Below are 12,156 nucleotides of genomic sequence, written 5' to 3'. Positions count from 1 at the left end.
AGATATGACTGAGGCCAAAAGCTTAGTAGAATTCAAAAAAGGATAAAAGCCTTACTTGGATTATGAGAACATCTACAGTTCTATTACATAGGTTAAAAGATAGGGGTAGGAATCCTCATCCTTCAGGGTATGAGCCACCACTAACTGACAGGGTTAGGAAGAATCGTTCTCTACAGACTATTATCAGGGTTTCTTGCACCTTCCTCTGCAGCATATGGTACTGGCTAGCAGGGCCGGCTCCAGGCACCAGCTTACCAAGCAGGTGCTTGGGGCGGCCACTTCGGAGAGGGGCGGCACGTCCAGCTGTTCGGCGGCAATTTGGCGGACAGTTCCTCACTCCTGCTCGGAGCGAAGGACCTCCCGCCGAATTGTTACCGCAGATCGCGATCACGTTTTTTTGATCCATTAGAGCAGTTCCTATGCTCATTTCCATCTTCCATTGGTTTCAACAGGAGTTGTGCATGTGTATCATGGACATTCTGTCTGTGCATATGACATTGATCACAATGCTAATATATGTGTACAATTCTGTTCAACTGGAATTTTGTCATCCTTTTTGCTTGGCACTTTCTGTTTCGGGGATGTGCTAAAGCATAGGAGACACCCTGGCAAATGTATGTTTATGTATGTATAAGCCACAGAATCAGAGCTTCATGGAATAATAATGTGTTCAGTCTCATGATTTTGTTTGTTTAGTCATGAAGAGCTGGCTTTCATATGTTATTCTGGTGCCATAATGACATACAAGATTTTCCTCCCTCTTTAAGAGGAATGTTAGATTCTATTCAGAACCCTTGTAAATTTGCAAAGTCTTGTGAAAATAAATTTCACAAATTGTTGCAATCTCATGATTTGAATTTTCACTTGATTTTAGTTGAATTGATGTAAAAATAATTAAAACAGAGTAGTAATATGAAAATCTGCTAGTCATTCTGATGAATGCAAAGAAAATCAAAAGTTAAGGGGTGTGCTTTCAGCTTAGTGCATGGGGATTTAGGTACATCTGTTAGACGGAGGGGAGAGTTATGTGCAATGGCTGAGTACTCCTCCTCCTCACCTGTGGACAAGTAAAGCCTGGAAGGCAGTAAGTCCATGAAAGGGCAAACCATGATATGTCAAGTCACCCCCCTGAAGGCATGTGCTCCCTGACTTCACACATCTTTGCCCCACATGGAGGGGTGTTTGAGGAGCAAATAGCATGGCTGCTGAGTTTGCAACAGAACAGGTGCCAAACCACCTAACAGAGGGGAGGGGGCTCACTGGCTATGAGGGCTAGCAACCCATGGAATTCTGTGCTCCTAACTACTTTGGAACTCCTCTGTGCTAAGCCCATTAATTCAGGCCTTGCATCTGGGACAGGTTCAATGAGTGTATACTCCTAAAATCTAACAGGTTAATTCTATGGACCAAATATAAATGAAAGGGAATTATGCATTGCAAAGTTCTAAGATCCTCAAGGGATTCTCATGGTTTATGATGTCATTAGAACCACCAGATGTATATACAATAGAAGCTTTGTTCAAAGTTTACCTATTGGTTTTTATAACACATGAAAAACTCTTTTTTGCCTCCAGGTGGCGCTGCATAAAAACTGTTCTTCCTTTGGCAGAAGCTTCCTTCACATCACTGGAAATCCATTAATATGAGTAACAGATTAACAGGTAAGAAAGGGAAGTCCTGTGAGCGGTTTCTAGTGGTATCATAAGCCACAAAGATCAAGCTTTACCACTAACAGTCCAAGAAGAGATTGCCTTTTGCCTCATTGTTCAACGTTTACTTTGAAGATAGAGCATTTCTATTCATTTATATTCCCTCAAACCCAATGGCTCAGATTTCTGTTGTGGCTACGTCTGTAGTATTATGACTGTTTTGCTGTCTGCTCCTCTTCAGAGATTTCCACAGAGAAGGCATTACTTTATATGCAATACTGAATTACATGTACTTTAGTGTTCAGAATCAATTGGCGTTCTGGTGGTAAACTATGAAAAGGAAGCCAGAATGGGAAATCCATTCTGGTCACCCACCCCAGAATAGAATTATAGTAACATAGGTACACATAGGAACAAATATTGTCCCCTCCTCCATTAATACGGAGGGTCCTGTATTGCCAATCCCAAATTTTTAAAATCATGAGTCACTAAAAAAACCAAACACGTGATAAATAAGAAGAACCCCATTTTTAAAAAATCTTTTGAGATTTTTAGGGTGCTATTGGGTTCATGTTTTCAAGCCTTTCTCCACAACTATGAGGGCTAGAAACTTATTCTTTTAAGTGAAAGTTGAGATTCTCACCTAATGACTTGATTCCAGGAGCTGATGCTTTAAGAAAAAGCATCAACTGTTGTGAAACCCATGATAAAATTGCTGGAGTTGGCAATGCTGCTTGAATCAATCCAACACACAGGAAGTGGGATTTGGGGAGCTCAGGCAGGGTTATCTCCTGCATTCCATAATTCCTCTCTGCGTGTGACTGAACAGGGAAAGAGTTTGGGGGCAGGATCAGTGGATCTGCCATTACATCAATCCTCCAGTCATTTAGCCTTGTGGCTGAAATAGCAGTCTGTTGTCATTCCTTGGCCAGGGGACGGGAATGGGTAAGTTGTGAAGAAGGAATCATTTCTCCCTCCCTACCCCATAGGGAAATCTTCAGTGCAGAGCCTATTGGTAGCCATCTTTTATTCATTGAATTTAGCTGTAGGTCATGGTGAGTAGAGACTAATTTTGGAATATTTAAAAATTCTTTTAGTTTTAATTCATTTTTGCCCCCCATAGAGTTTCTCTTTTCCTTCCTGTTGCTAGGAAGAAAACTTGCACAGAACCTGTGTGGGTGTGTGTATGTGTGTGTGTGTTTTCAAAGCTCCATGATTGATCCACTGTACAAGTGATTGCCACCAGTAACAACATCTACTTGTTTATTTTTCACTTCGCTGCTCTTAAGGTAAATTGTCAGATGATGAGTTTGTTCACCTACATAATAGTGAAATTTAAATGTGTAAGTGTTCAAACTATATCATGAGCTTGATTCACTAGTTTCTTGCTAGTGTAATTGTACTGTTTTCAAAGGGGGGGGGTTACATTGGCATTAAACTGGAGTAATGCAGTGGTAAATCAGGCCACACATTTCTTTTGATTGATGGTTTAGTTTTTGTCACTAGTGCTTCATATTAAAGTATATTAAAGAATTCATCGCTGTGTAACTCAATCAATGTAATGAAAAATCCACTAGACCACAGTATTTCTCAGTGTGGCATCTCAATAATAGTTTATTGCATCTATCATGTGACAGAGGATGAGTAATGAATGAGAGTTTTATTATTACATAATTTTATAATAAGCTTAGTTACTGTGGACTAGATAGAGGATTTGGAACTAAGTCCTAAATTCCAATCCTGGTTCTTCCACTGACTCACTGTTCTTGGGCGACGGGCAAGTCACGTAGGCTTCGAAACAGCAAAGTATTTAACCATATGTCTAACTTCACCACATGAGTGATTCTATTGCAGTCAGTGGCACTACTCCCACATTTAAAATCATACATGTGCTCAAGTACTTTGCTGGACTAGGAACTTAATCTCTGCCCGTTTCCAAATTTGTAAAACAGGACTAACAATAATAACTCCAGGAGATAGTGTGAGGATTCATTAGCTAATGCTCATGCAGTATTTTGCATATGTATGTTACTTTATTACCAACCAGTATAATTAATAGGTAATGATCATGAGAGGTATTGAGATCCTGCAACTCCTGTTGATTTCAGTGGAGATTGAGAATGCACAGCACCTCTCAGGATCAGGCCTCAAATACGCTACTTTCTGGGTTCACAGAGACAGTCCATATAAAGGGTTACAGTGTATTGAACTGTATTGTGAAGGAGAAAATATTTGTGCTGGGAAGAGATTAAATGAGAGAAGATAAATGCTATGCAATGTCAGTCCTTTATATGATTAATTCATTCATATATCACAGTGAGATTAATGACTGCAATTATGATCAGGAAATAACAAACAGTTCCACTGTTTTCAGTTTGTTGCTTAAGAGTTGTATAAAATGTTTGCTGTTGCTATAGGTAATTCAGCCAATAATACAAAACAAACATCAATGTTCCCTTTCAACAAGAGTGTATGTGTAGGATGCATCATAGGTGGCGTACATGTGAATTTAGAGCAGCAGTTTAATGAACTAGCATCTATAACATTTTGATTTTTCTTTGCTGCTGTTTTCTTTAGCATTGCAAAGACCTTGGTGGCAATAAAAGGTTAAAATTCAACTGCATCCTGGAAGAGTGAGGTAAAATCTTTTAAACATTTTCTTAGTGAATGATTCTATATAGAATTTTGTTACTTGGGGAGCAAATTGTCTTGAGATTAGATTGGGGCATGTAGTATTGCTGATTTGTCTGTGGCTGAATTTGTGATGGATATATATGTTTGCTTCTCTTTTTAGTTTTGTACTATTTGGCATTTTCCCCCATGAGTTTTAGGAGCATTTAGGCCAACATTTTCAAACTTATGTGGATAAACTTACCTTCCGAACTGGCCTCATTTTCACGGGACTGAGTATCTACAGCTTCTTTTGACTTCAATGGGAGTCATGAGTGCTCAGTGCCTCTGCAAATAAGATAATTTTTTATTTAGATAATTAACTTTAGGCACCTACCTGTGGAAATTTTGATGCTAGTAATTATGACCTTATATTTATAATTGAATAGCTTTCACAGGTCAGATTAGTAATGTCATTTTTGAAGTAACTTTGCACACCTGGGAATAGCATGTTCTATAGAGCTACAGAGAATTAGAGCAAAATATTTTGATAAGGAAGGAAAGGTTTCACAAATGTTCTGGACTTCTTTGTGTAGTTGTCAAACCTGCCCATCTGGTCCTTCATTTTTCTTTTGAATCCCGGTGAAATATTTTGAACTTATGAAAATTAAAACTATTTCCCATACTTGTGGCCAATTTCATTCTGGCAGAACTCAGCTGCAGTCAATAGAGTTGTGCCAGCAATTCGAGCCCTGTGGGATTATATTCAGACTGTAAAATCAGACAGTGACACACATTGTCTGTTTTGTGGGTATTCCCCCTTGTTTTACTCAATTGATGGAAATTGTGTGTCATATCAACTGTGCTGGAGATATCCCTGAGCCACTTTGTCCTCTGTATTCATGTCAGTTACTGCTATCCTCTCTAAACTTGCTGCTGGGGAATATGACGCAGCCACTCCTTGCAGGTCAATATACAATGCTGAGCAGGGGAAGTGACCTCTGTTGGCACTGCCAGAGTCCCTAGCAGAGGCAGAAATATTGCTATGCATTTACTTTCATGGATTTTTCCAGTCCATGAAAGTAAGTTATTAGGAATAGTTTTGCAATTGACAGTGTTAAATCCATAATCTATACAGTTAACCTCTATAGATAGTATAACAGTGGCTAGGTAATTCTTCAGAGTACTTCTTGCATCACGAGAGAAAACCAAACTCCAAGTATCTCCTCTCCTTTCTGAATAGAAAGGCATTGATGGAGAGGGTTTACCTTAAAATGCTCATCTCCAAAGAGTGCTCTGTATATGTTCCATTCTATATGCATCCGAAGAAGTGGGCTGTAGTCCACGAAAGCTTATGCTCTAATAAATTTGTTAGTCTCTAAGGTGTCACAAGTACTCCAGTTCCATAGCATTGTCCCCTGTGGGAGGCCTGTGCAGCTCCAGCAGAATGCACAGAGCCTGAGCTTTGGTGAGATTAGTAGAAGAAAAATCATGATTCTGCAAATCTCCCAGCACTGGTAGTCTATGTTGCCAGCAGCTAGCCCACCACTGCTTGTACTGCTATGACCCTTCCTAGGGGCTCATATAGCATGCAGCAGCAATTTTTATGGCTTTGATCAACATTGCACATGCTGGTTTCAGAAGGGGTCGTGCATAGGGCAGCATGTTTCCCTGGCTCTCCCCATCTCTGGCTGGTCACAGCGTGGCACACCAGCCCTGTCTACATAAGAAAAGCATACCACATTCACTAAACTGGCTTATTATTTATTTGTATTACAGAAGTGCCTACAAATCCCAAATGAGATTAGAGTCCTATTGTGCTAGGCATTTAACAGGCATAGTAAGATACAGTCCTTATCCACAAGAGTTTAAAGTCTAAACAGACAAGGAGAATGAAGTGTGAGAAAGGAAATAAGGGTATAGGGACATGGTTAAGGTCAGACAGCGGAGATGCGAATGGACTTGAGGTCTCCTAAGCTCCCATCCAGGTACTATGTTCACTGGACAACAATGCCTCTCAGTTTAACTAAATTGGTTTAGAAACTGCTGTATTTAAATAGGTGCAACCTTTTTGTGTAGACATACTTATTTTATTTAAGAATGCCTCTATTAATTTAGCTTAAGTCAGCAGGGAATTGATTTGCTGGTAAATATATGGGGCTCTTAAACTAGGGTTACCATATTTCAACACTGAAAAAAGAGGACACTCCACGGGGCCCCTGACCCTGCCCCAACTCCACCCCATCCCCGCCCCCATTCCAACCCCTTCCCCAAAGTCCCTGCACCAACTCTGCCTCCTCCTCTGAGCACCCCGTATTCCCCCTCCTCCCTCCCGCTCTGATCTTGGTTGAGGGTTGCCAAGTGCTTCATAAACTGTAAAACGTTTGTAAAACCTACAAAGTGAGGGTGAAACAGAGAAAAGTCTGTGAGCAAAACAAGCTGCTAGTGAGGGAGACATGGTTATCTATCCGAGATGTTTTTATTTAAGAATCCATGGTAATACAAATAGTAATGATGATGATGGTGGTAATGCTACAAATAAGCAGTTAAGATTGGGACCTTATTCTAAACAAGAAAATAAATCTAAACCGTGGAGAATGCAGTGAAAAATAATATTGATTATTAGGAATAATGGTGAGGCTAGTAGGAATAGCATCATGATGGTCAAGGAGAAGGGATTCCGCTAGGGCCAGGTAGTAACCATGGTTCTATTTAGTATTTGTGTCAAAGCACATTCACTGCTTAAATACAGTTCTCTGGTTTAGTAATTTGGTACAGTAACTTGCAAACCATGAAGCTGGTAGCGCTCCAGCAAAAGACGCTCGGGGGACCACGAGCGCGAGTGGCTGGGGAAGTTTCTTTGGCCCCGGCCGTGGTGGAGAGCGACAGGAGCCAGGAAAGTCAGAGCCTGGGGAGGAGGTGGCTGCATGCTCAGATGCCACCCGCCGCCTCTGTGCCCTGGCAGATCAGAGGAGTTGTTAGTTTTGCTGCAGCCACTTGCACTCGGGGTCCCCTTATGCCTCCCTATTTTCCCGGACATGTTTGGCTTTTTGGAAATTCTCCCTGGACGGGGATTTGAGGACCAAAAAGATGGACATGTCCGGGAAAATCCGGACGTATGGTAACCCTATTTAAAGCAGTTAATACTTTAGCCTCAATCACGGATATCAACAGAAGCTTTGCCATTGACTTCAAGTGGTGTGAGTTCCTTAAGCTTGAACAATGGAGACATGCTTTTCATACATGAACTCCAGGGTTCAAACCTCCTGGTGACCCAAGTTGAGCAGGTTACATTAGCAGCATTTAAAAGTCACAATGAAGCATCTTCTTAGATGCAGCACAATTTATGGGGTGAAATCTGAGCAAATGGGAGTTATGCCACGGGAATTTATGAATAACAGAGTTTTAGGTTCACTGGCAATTCCAAAAAAGGAAAACAAAAAAGTTTTGGGTTGAACTGAAAATCAATTACCTTTTGTTTGTTTTTTGTTGCAAAACCAACACTAATTTGCAAAAGTTTCAGTGTCCCTGAATCTGCATTTTTTGCCAAAAACCCTGTAAGTTTTAGCCAAACAATTTCATCCAGGTCTAGTAGTTAGTCTCACGATATAAGCAGAAGAACAATTTTTTTCAAGCAGGCTGATTCATTGTGTTTTCGCAGCACTGCTGGTTTGGCATGATAGACTCTTTATTTCAGAAAGATCTCCCCCCTTTGACCTTGTGTTTATGGTTTATCCTGTTTCTTTTCTTTTGATGTCTCAAATGTTAATAGCCCACATCATTCTTGTATCTTTCACTCTCCTCAATGTTTAACTGAGCTCTTTCCCCCAGTCTGAGGGAAGTGTCTTTCAGTCAGTAGCTAGAGATCCAAGTTTATTTGCTCATATCAAAGGGTTTGGTGAATACACAATTAAAAAATATCCTTCCCAGTTAGACTGGCATTCTTCAGAGGGAGATGAAAACCTGGTAGAGAGGATTGTAGGAATTGTCAGGGCAGAGCTACACTTAAAACGCTGCAGCTGCTCTGATGTAGCACTTTAACGAAGATGCTCTATGGGGCAGGTTGATCGCATCGCAGGGGCCGCTGGGAGTTGTAGTTCTCGGCCGCTCCCCTCTCCCGGCTCTCCCTGGAGCGCGAGGCCCAGCCGGACTACAGCCCGCGGCATGCCCCGCACAGGGAGCGGGGCCACCGAGCCAAGTGTAGCACCGAGATGATGTCACAGCGGGTGACCCACTCCCCTCCCAACATTTGGAGAGCCTAGCCTCCCTATTTTCCCGGACATGTTTGGCTTTTTGGAAATTCCCCTTGGACTGGGATTTGAGGACCAAAAAGCCGGACATGTCTGGGAAAATCCGGACGTATGGTAACCCTACTTAAACTGAAATACTAGTGTCCACCCTAGGCCATTGCACCTATCTAACTAAAGCAGTTTCCAAACCTAGCTAGTTAACTAAGTACAGTTTTCTAATGTAGACAAGACCAGAGATTAGCTTGCTACGTGGTGAGTTAGAGCAAACTGTACCTCTTTTCCCCCCTCCAAGTTGTTGCCTGACCTATTTTCAGGGCCGGCTCTAGGCACCAGCAAAACAAGCTGGTGCTTGGGGCGGCACATTGCCGGCACCAGAATGCCGCCCCTAAAAATGTGCCCCGGCCGCCCTAGCTCACCACGGCACACGAAACAGCTGATTCGCGCGCCGCTACTCGCCCTCCCTCCCAGGTTCTCAAGCCTGGGAGGAGGGGGAGCAGCGGCGTGCGAATCAGCTGTTTCGCACCCCGCGGCTGCTCGGGGTCTCCCCCTCCCTCCCAGGCTCTCAAACCTGGGAGGGAGAGATGCTGAGGGGCCGCGGCGTGCAAAACAGCTGTTTTGTGCGCTGCTGCTCCCCCTCCCTCCCAGGCTTGAGAGCCTGGGAGGGAGGGGGAGAAGCGGCACCCGCACTGCGGCCACTCGGTGTCTCCCCGTCCCTCCCAGGCTCTCAAACCTGGGAGGGAGGGGGAGATACCTAGTGGCCACGGCGCGGGCGCCACTTCTCCCCCTCCCTCCCTCCCTCCTAGGCTTGAGAGCCTGGGGGGAGGAGGCAGTGCTGGGGATTTGGGGAAGGGGCGGAGTTGAGGCGGGGCCCGGGGTGGGGTAATTAAAAAACGGGGGGGGGGGAGGTGCGGCCAAAATTGTTTTTGCTTTGGGCGGCAAAAATCCTAGAGCTGGCCTTGCCTATTTTGCATGGATATGCCACCGTTTTGGTCGTCTTCTTGCCAGAGGGTGGAGGTGAGCCTACGGCCCAAACATATTTGGGTAACACTGTACCATTGAGCAAATATACTGCAGAAAAATGAGTGAAAATAGATAAGTAGCTTATGAATTGTAGCATTTGAGTCATGCTGAAATTATATTTAGCAATGTAAATCCATTTAGAACTCATTTAAGGATGGATTTAGATATTTTTCCAAAATATAAATTAAATTGATTAGATTTCCTTTTCAGTCAATGTAATACATTAGGAGCACATATCTTCTAGGGATCTCCCCCTCACTTTATATTGCAGTGAAGGAAATGCAGGTGTCAGGGAGATTAACTTTTCACTATGGGACACCTAGGCTCAAACCTGACCTATATCATGAATGAAAATGGGTTTGGTCTCTAGTAGACATTTGTCCACAGCATAAAATTTGGAATGATGCTCTTTGCTCTGGACTGGAATGGCAGAGGCAGTTGTTTAGGATCATGGCTCATTGGTAGGTCTTGGGTAAACTTTCACACTGCTGATTACACTATACCAGGTATTAACTAGTGCAGGGATTCTCAAATTTCATTGCACCATGACCCCCTTCTAACAACAAAAATTACTACATGACCCCCGGAGTGGGGACCGAAGCCTGAGCCCGCTCGAGCCTGGCTGTCCCGGGAGGACTCAGCCCAAGGCGGGAGGCCTGTAATCTGAGCCCTGCCACCCAGGTCTGAAGCCTGAGGGCTTTGGCTTTGGCTCTGGGCAGTGGGGCTTGGCCTTTGGCCCCAGGCACCAGCAAGTCTAATGCCCCATTAAAATGTGGTCCTGACCCACTTTGGGGTCCTGACCTACAGTTTGAGAACCACTGAACTAGTGCAATAAAGCCTTAATCCAGTAAAGCACACAGAACTTTGTGTATGAGTGGTCCCATTTATTTCACTCTCATCCTTAAATGTACATGTTTAATTGCTTAGCTGGTTAGGGCTGGAGTCTCTTACTGACATAGTCAAGAAGAAGACTATTGTATACTAAATAGTACTAAGGTTAATTATGCCTAGTGATGATTATTAATATTAATAAAAGTGACGTAGCTAAATCCCCATGTACTGTGCTGAAAAAGTGCTAACTTAACTAATGGTAACAGGGCACATAATTCACTGCTTTAATTGCCCTCCTTTGTTCAGTACAATTTGTATTTTCTTTGCAAAGGAGTTTCAAAAAGTAAACTAGATTGCTTGTCCAGTTAAATTTTTATCTCTTTCACATCTCAGTCTAGTTGAAGTTCTTGTTAAACTCATTTATCATTTGCACCATGGCAATATGCATTGAGTGTTTGTATGTGTATTACTGCCTTGGTATCGCTTGTATTAGCAAACCATGAAAAAATAAATAGCGTCCTTAGAAACTGTAAACTGAATGTGGAAACATACTCAGTACTTCATTGCTTCTAATTGCCTTTAGCATTCCGAAGTACTACAAAGATCACCCAGGCATGATTTGTTTGATGATAATTGTGCAATATTCAGAGACATACATTGCTAGCACTGCAACTTAGGTTGAATGTTAGAATAGTAGTTAGGGACCCGGTCCTAGCTGTCCTTATACATTTCCCCCAAGTATAGACTGAGCTCCAACTGTAGGACTGGGCTCTGTTTTCAAGAGATTTCAAGCTATTCACTTGCAGTCTTTCATTATGGTAGACACAGTTCAGCATCTTGTAGTGGGTCAGGACTGCTGATGGCCTTATACTCATTGTCTGCAGCAGAGGTAGAGATGGTCCAGGGGTACCCAGTATAACTATTGTAAAACATTCTCAGGACCTGCTCTGTATTACACCCATTAAATCAATTTCAGTCTTTAAAATTAACACTTCTCTCCCAGCGCCTTGACTTCTGTTATATACATACTTCCCCTGCTCCCTCATCCCACCCTACTCTGCAGAGTTACATGTTGTCATTACTGGTGATTTGCCTTACTTAGTTTGTAAGCTCTTCAGGGCAGGGCCTTATCTTTTGATATGCTAGTAAAGTGTCATGAATAGCTCCTGTGCTTCATAAATAATGTAATAGCAGTAATATGAAATGTAATGGGAAACACTGACTGGTGCAACCAAAGATAATGAAACAACATTGGAAAATTGTTTTCCTCCCGCCTCCTCATCTGCTGCTGAAAATGGCAAATTTGTAATACAGATTTTTGCAGTGGAGTTTTACATTGGTACGAAACATTGTACTTTTTCTAGCTGTTTGAATATGCAGGCCCACACATCTTAAAAATAGATTGGCTTTGATTTGTCTTTTTGTTCCTTTGACAGCTCTCTTCTACAGTGGTGTTCTTCTCAACGTGAAGATGGTTTGGTCCCAAATCTAAATGAGTATCTATTGTGCATCTTTTGTTACAATCTCTCCAGTGAGTGAATGCACTATTGTTACCTAGTGATCTAGGTTCCCGAGTTTCATACAGTGCATTTTGAAAAATTCAGTAGAAAACTTATATTTTATGCTGGTAGAAGAGCCAATTTACTATGGGCAACAATAACTTTTCACTTTACTCTGCAATTTATTATGACCTCAAACCCATGCACTCCTTCAGGAGTCTGCTGAGGGCTTTATTCAACCAATATAATTCAAAGCTCAAATTGGTCACCTGTTTTTCTTTGAAAACCGCAGTATTT

This window comes from Malaclemys terrapin, chromosome 2 (genome assembly GCF_027887155.1).
Source record: "Malaclemys terrapin pileata isolate rMalTer1 chromosome 2, rMalTer1.hap1, whole genome shotgun sequence".
NCBI lineage: Eukaryota > Metazoa > Chordata > Testudines > Emydidae > Malaclemys > Malaclemys terrapin.
This window is presented reverse-complemented; position numbering follows the sequence as displayed.